Source organism: Arachis ipaensis, chromosome B3 (assembly GCF_059453495.1).
Source record: "Arachis ipaensis isolate K30076 ecotype BB chromosome B3, ASM5945349v1, whole genome shotgun sequence".
NCBI classification, from domain to species: Eukaryota; Viridiplantae; Streptophyta; class Magnoliopsida; order Fabales; family Fabaceae; genus Arachis; species Arachis ipaensis.
The window spans coordinates 105,216,290-105,223,679 of record NC_142438.1 but is presented as its reverse complement, the minus strand read 5'-3'; the positions used below and the strand labels follow the sequence as shown (position 1 = coordinate 105,223,679).

Below are 7,390 nucleotides of genomic sequence, written 5' to 3'. Positions count from 1 at the left end.
GAAAGAGACCTGACAAAGGTCTAAGAAAGAGGATTACAAAAAATAACTTAGAAGAGGACGACGTAATGAAGTCGACCTCCTACAAACAACAAGTTATTAAAGTAATCCCGGAAAGAGACCTAACAAAAGTCCAAGAAAGAGGATTACAAAAAATAACTTAGAAGAGGACGACGTAAAGAAGTCGACCTCCTACAAACAACAAGTTATAAATGTAATCCCTGAAAGAGACCTGACAAAGGTCCAAGAAAGAGGATTACAAAAAATAACTTAGAAGAGGACGACATAAAGAAGTCGACCTCCTACAAACAACAAGTTATAAAAGTAATCCCTGAAAGAGACCTGACAAAGGTCCAAGAAAGAGGATTACAAAAAAATAACTTAGAAGAGGACGACGTAAAGAAGTCAACCTCCTACAAACAAGTTATAAAAGTAATCCCTGAAAGAGACCTGACAAAGGCCCAAGAAAGAGGATTACAAAATGAAATAAATACAAGTAAAAGCGAGAAAACCGAAATACAAGTTGGACCCACATATCCACAACCTTAAAGGATCCAAGCTACAAGTAATAAGCACAAGGCAATCCAAAGAGGCCGAGCAGCAAGGCTCTAACACTCTCAAAACCCAGAAAGTTGCTAAACAAGCAACCAAAAGGAGTATCAACAGTCAGCATAATATTCAAGACTACAAAATAAAGAGTTTAAAAGCCCACAAGTTGGGCTATCCACACAAATATCCAAGAAAATTCAGCTAAGACTAGAAGACTACTCGGCAACATCAGTCTGAGGTGAAGGAGGGCGAGCCTGAAGAGGCACTGCATCCACTGTACCGTCTTCCCTATTCAAAATTTGACAATCGGGATCTAACTCCGGACGAACGATCCCAGCGGGAGGAGCTATAGAAGTCGACACTTTAGCAGCAGGCAAAGGGGGAGGCCCGACGTCATCATCATCCTGGTCGTCCGGGAGAATCTTACCATCCTTTACAACGTTGTCCAAGCTGAAGAGAGTAAGGTCAATGGTATGCGAAATTGTTACTCTGAGGTTGTAAAATTTGTTGTTCATTCTCTCCCTGGCAATGGCGCCAATAACTGGTGCACCATACCATGGTCCAAACATAACTTCACAACTTCGCACAACTAACCAGCAAGTGCACTGGGTCGTCCAAGTAATAAAACCTTACATGAGTAAGGGTCGATCCCACGGAGATTGTTGGTATGAAGCAAGCTATGGTCATCTTGTAAATCTCAGTCAGGCGGATATCAAATGGTTATGGAATTTTCGAAATTTAATAATAAATAAATAGAAAATAAAGATAGAAATACTTATGTAATTCATTGGTGGGAATTTCAGATAAGCGTATAGAGATGCCTTCGTTCTTCTGAACTTCTGGTTTCCTGCTGTCTTCATCCAATCAGTCCTACTCCTTTCCATGGCTAGCTTTATGTAAGGGCATCACCGTTGTCAATGGCTACATCCCATCCTCTCTGTGAAAATGGTCCGATGCGCTGTCACTACATGGCTAATCATCTGGAGGTTCTGGAGTTGAACGCCAAGTTGTAACGTGTTTTTGGCGTTCAACTTTGGTTCGTGACATGTTTCTGGCGTTTAACTCCAGACTGCATCGTAGAACAGGTGTTCAACGCCCTTTTGCATCGTCTAAACTCGGCCAAAGTATGGACTATTATATATTTCTAGAAAGCCCTGGATGTCTACTTTCTAACGTAATTGGAAGCGCGCCATTTTGAGTTCTGTAGCTCCAGAAAATCCACTTTAAGTGTAGAGAGGTCAGAATCCAACAGCATCAGCAGTCCTTCTTCAACCTCTGAATCTGATTTTTGCTCAAGTCCCTCAATTTCAGCCAGAAAATACCTGAAATCACAGAAAAACACACAAACTCATAGTAAAGTCCAGAAATGTGAATTTAACATAAAAACTAATGAAAACATCCCTAAAAGTAACTAGATTCTACTAAAAATATACTAAAAACAATGCCAAAAAGCGTATAAATTATCCGCTCATCACAACACCAAACTTAAATTGTTGCTTGTCCCCAAGCAACTGAAAATCAAATAGGATAAAAAGAAGAGAATATACTATAAATTCCAAACTATCAATGAAACATAGCTCCAATCAGATGAGCGGGACTTGTAGCTTTTTGCCTCTTGAATAGTTTTGGCATCTCACTTTATCCATTGAGGTTCAGAATGATTGGCATCTATAGGAACTCAGAGTTCAGATAGTGTTATTGATTCTCCTAGTTCAGTATGTTGATTCTTGAACACAGCTACTTTGTGAGTCTTGGCCGTGGCCCTAAGCACTTTGTTTTCCAATATTACCACCGGATACATAAATGCCACAGACACATAATTGGGTGAACCTTTTCAGATTGTGACTCAGCTTTGCTAAAGTCCCCAATTAGAGGTGTCCAGGGTTCTTAAGCACACTCTTTTTTTGCTTTGGACCTTGACTTTAACTGCTCAGTCTCAAGTTTTCACTTGACACCTTCACGCCACAAGCACATGGTTAGGGACAGCTTAGTTTAGCCACTTAGGCCAGGATTTTATTCCTTTAGGTCCTCCTATCCACTGATGCTCAAAGCCTTGGGATCCTTTTTCTTTCCTTGCCTTTTGGTTTTAAGGGTTATTGGCTTTTTGCTCTTGCCTTTTAGTTTTAAGAGCTTTTGGCTTTTTCTGCTTGCTTTTTCTTTTTCCCATTTTTTTGCCATTTTTTTTCTTTTTTTTTTTTTGCAAGCTTTTGTATTCACTGCTTTTTCTTGCTTCAAGAATCATTTTTATGATTTTTTAGATTATCAAATAACATGTCTCCTTGTCATCATTCTTTCAAGAGCCAACATATTTAACATTCATAAACAATAACTTCAAAAGACATATGCACTGTTCAAGCATTCATTCAGGAAACAAAAAGTATTGTCACCACATCAAAATAATTAAACTAAGTTCAAGGATAAATTCGAAACTCATGTACTTCTTGTTCTTTTGAATTAAAACATTTTTCATTTAAGAGAGGTGATGGATTCATATTCACTACTTTAAGGCATAGACACTTAAATACTAATGATCATGTAATGAAGACACAAACAAGGATAAACATTTAACATAGAAAACGAAAAACAAAAAATTTAAGAACAAGGAATGAGTCCACCTTAGTGATGGTGGCGTTTCCTTCTTGAGGAACCAATGATGTCCTTGAGCTTTTCTATGTCTCTTCCTTGTCTTTGTTGCTCCTCCCTCATTGCTCTTTAATCTTCTCTAATTTTATGAAGGATAATGGAGTGCTCTTGATGTTCCACCCTTAATTGTCCCATGTTGGAACTTAATTCTCCTAGGGAGGTGTTGATTTGCTCCCAAAAAATTCTGTGGAGGAAAGTGCATCCCTTGAGGTATCTCAGGGATTTCTTGATGGTGAGCTTCCTCATGCGTTTCTTGAGCTCCATGAGTGGGCTCTCTTGTTTGCTCCATCCTTTTCTTAGTGATGGGCTTCTCTTCCTCAATGGGAATGTCTTCTTCTATGAAAGCTCTAGCTGAGTAACATAGATGGCAAATAAGATGAGGAAAAGCTAGCCTTGCCAAAGGAGAGGACTTTTCGGCTATTTTGTAGAGTTCAAGGGAGATGACTTCATGAACTTCTACTTCCTCTCCAATCATGATGCTATGGATCATGATGGCCCGATCCACAGTAACTTCAGATCGGTTGCTAGTGGGGATGATGGAGCGTTGGATGAACTCCAACCATCCTCTAGCCACAGGCTTAAGGTCCAGTCTTCTAAGTTGAACCGGTTTGCCTTTTGAGTCAATCTTCCATTGAACTCCTTCCACACATATGTCCATGAGGACTTGGTCTAACCTTTGATCAAAGTTGACCCTTCTAGTATAGGGGTGTGCATCTCCTTGCATCATAGGCAAGTTAAACGCCAACCTCACATTTTCCGGACTAAAATCTAAGTATTTCCCTCGAACCATGGTGAGATAATTCTTTGGGTTCGGGTTCTTACTTTGATCATGGTTCCTAGAGATCCATGCATTAGCATAGAACTCTTGAACCATTAGGATGCCGACTTGTTGGATGGGGTTTGTTAGAACTTCCCAACCTCTTCTTTGGATTTCATGTCGGATCTCCGAATACTCATTTCTCTTGAGTTTGAAAGGGACCTCGGGGATCACCTTCTTCTTGGCCACAACATCATAGAAGTGGTCTTGATGGGCTTTGGAGATGAATCTTTCCATCTCCCATGACTCAGAGGTGGAAGCTTTTGTCTTCCCTTTTCCCTTTTCTAGAGGATTTTCCGGTCTTAGGTGCCATCAATGGTAATGGAAAAATAAAAAGCTTATGCTTTTACCACACCAAACTTAGAATATTGCTCGCCCTCGAGCAAGAGAAGAAAGAATAGATGAAGAAGAAGAAGAAAATATGGAGGAGAGGAAGGAGAGGTGTATTCGGCCAAGAAGGGGAAGAGAGGGTTGTGTTGTGTGAAAATGAGGAAGAATGGAAGGCTTTATATAGGGAGGGGAGGGGGGTTAGTTTCAGCCATATAGGGTGGGTTTGGGTGGGAAATTGATTTTGAATTTTGAAGGTAGGTGGAGTTTATGAGGTAGGTTTATGGGGAAGAGTGGGTGGATGTGAGTGGTGGAGTGGTGATAAGGAAGAGAGATTGAGGTGATTGGTGAAGAGTTTGGGGGAAGAGTGTTTATTGGGAAGAGAGGATGCATATTGAGAAGAGGGAAGAGAGTGAGTGGTGGTAGGTGGGGATCCTGTGGGGTCCACAGATGCTGAGTTGATCCTGTGGAGTCCACAGATCCTGAGGTGTCAAGGATTTGCATCCCTGCACCAATTAGGCATGTAAAATGCCTTTGCATGCAATTCTGGCGTTTAAATGCCGAATTGATGCTTGTTTCTGGGGGTTCAGCGCCCAGATGCAGCATATTTCTGGCGTTCAGCGCCAGCTCTTCCTCAGTGTGCATTTCTGGCGTCTGAACGCCAGGATGCTGCTTGTTTCTGGCGTTCAATGCCAGAAACATGCTCTGTTCTGGCGTTGAACGCCAGACAGATGCTCCTTACTGGCGTTTGAACGCCAGTGAACTCCTCCTCCAAGGTGTGCTGTTTTTAATGCTGTTTTTTATTTTTCTTCAATTTTTTTAGTTATTTTTGTGACTCCACATGATCATGAACCTATGAAGACATATAACTAATAAAAATATAATTAAATAAAAATTAGGTTGCCTCCCAACAAGCGCTTCTTTAATGTCAATAGCTTGACAGTGGGATCTCATGGAGCCTCACAGATGTTCAGAGCATTGTTGAGACTTCCCAACACCAAACTTAGAGTTTGGATATGGGAGTTCAACACCAAACTTAGAGTTTGGTTGTGGCCTCCCAACACCAAACTTAGAGTTTGACTGTGGGGGCTCTAGTTGACTCTGCAGTGGGAGAAGCTTACTGTGCCTCTTTTCCATGTTTACAGAAGGATGTCCTTGAGTTTTAAACTCAAGGGAGTCCTCATTCAATTGAAGGACTAGTTCACCTCTGTTAACATCAATCACAGCTATTGCTGTGGCTAGGAAGGGTCTTCCAAGGATGATGGATTCATCCTCATCCTTCTCAGTATCTAGGATATGAAATCAGCAGGGATGTAAAGGCCTTCAACCTTTACTAACATATCCTCTACTTGTTCATAAGCCTGTTTTCTGGAATTGTCTGCCATCTCTAATGAGATTCTAGCAGCTTGTACCTCAAAGATTCCCAGTTTCTCCATTACAGAGAGTGGCATGAGGTTTATTCCTGACCCAAGGTCACATAGAGCCTTCTCAAAGGTCATGGTGCCTATGGTACAAGGTATTAGAAACTTTCTAGGATCCTGTTTCTTCTGAGGCAATCTCAGTTGATCCAATGCATTTAGTTCATTGGTGAACAGAGGAGGTTCATCTCCCCAAGTCTCATTACCAAATAAATTGGCATTCAGCTTCATGATTGCACCAAGGAACTTGGCAACTTGCTCTTCAGTAACATCCTCATTCTCTTCAGAAGAAGAATACTCATCAGAGCTCATGAATGGCATAAGGAGGTTCAATGAAATCTCTATGGTCTCTAGATGAACCTCAGAGTCCTTTGGTTCCTCAGAGGGAAACTCCTTATTGATCATTGGACGTCCCAGGAGGTCTTCCTCTTTGGGATTCACGTCCTTCTCCTCTCTTGTGGGTTCGGCCGTGTTGACTATGTCAATGGCCTTGCACTCTCTTTTTGGATTTTCTTTTGTATTGCTTGGGAGAGTGCTAGGAGCGATTTCAGTGATCCTTTTACTCAGCTGGCCCACTTGTGCCTCCAAATTTCTAATGGAGGACCTTGTTTCATTCATGAAACTCAGAGTGGCCTTAGATAGATCAGAGACTAAGTTTGCTAAATTAGAGATATTTTGTTCAGAGTTCTCTGTCTGTTGCTGAGTGGATGATGGAAAAGGCTTGGTATTGCTAAACCTGTTTCTTCCACCATTATTAAAGCCTTGTTGAGGCTTTTGTTGATCCTTCCATGAGAGATTTGGATGATTTCTCCATGAGGGGTTATAGGTGTTTCCATATGGTTCACCCATGTAATTCACCTCTGCTATTGCAGGGTTCTCAGGATCATAAGCTTCTTCTTCAGAAGATGCCTCTTGAGTACTGTTGGATGCAGCTTGCATTCCATTCAGACTCTGAGAAATCATATTGACTTGCTGAGTCAATATTTTATTCTGAGCCAATATGGCATTCAGAGTATCAATTTCAAGATCTTCCTTCTTCTGAGGCGTCCCATTACTCACAGGATTCCTCTCAGAAGTGTACATGAACTGGTTACTGGCAACCATGTCAATGAGTTCTTGAGCTTCTGCAGGCGTTTTCTTTAGGTGAATAGATCCACCTGCAGAAGTATCCAATGACATCTTAGCTAATTTAGACAGACCATCATAGAATATATCCAAGATGGTCCATTCTAAAAGCATGTCAAAAGGACACTTTTTGGTCAGTTGCTTGTATCTCTCCCAAGCTTCATAGAGGGATTCACCTTCTTTTTGTCTGAAGGTTTGAACATCCACTCTAAGCTTGCTTAGCTTTTGGGGAGGAAAGAACTTGGCTAAGAAAGCCGTGACCAGCTTATCCCAAGAGTTCAGGCTATCTTTGGGTTGAGAGTCCAACCACACTCTAGCTCTGTCTCTTACAGCAAAAGGGAAAAGCATGAGCCTGTAGACTTCAGGATCTACTCCATTAGTCTTAACAGTATCACAGATCTGTAAGAATTCAGTTAAAAACTAAAAAGGATCTTCAGATGGAAGTCCATGAAACTTGCAGTTTTGTTGCATTAGAGAAACTAATTGAGGTTTCAGCTCAAAATTGTTTGCTCCA

General features: G+C 41.1%; 1 non-coding gene across 1 annotated transcript; it reads left to right on the top strand.

The window, feature by feature from the left end:
• The first annotated feature begins 6,984 nt into the window (after positions 1 to 6,984).
• LOC148571905 (small nucleolar RNA R71) lies at positions 6,985 to 7,092 on the top strand. Its single transcript, XR_015908239.1, has one exon. It is a non-coding gene; the product is annotated as a small nucleolar RNA R71 (small nucleolar RNA).
• Positions 7,093 to 7,390: the final 298 nt, after the last annotated feature.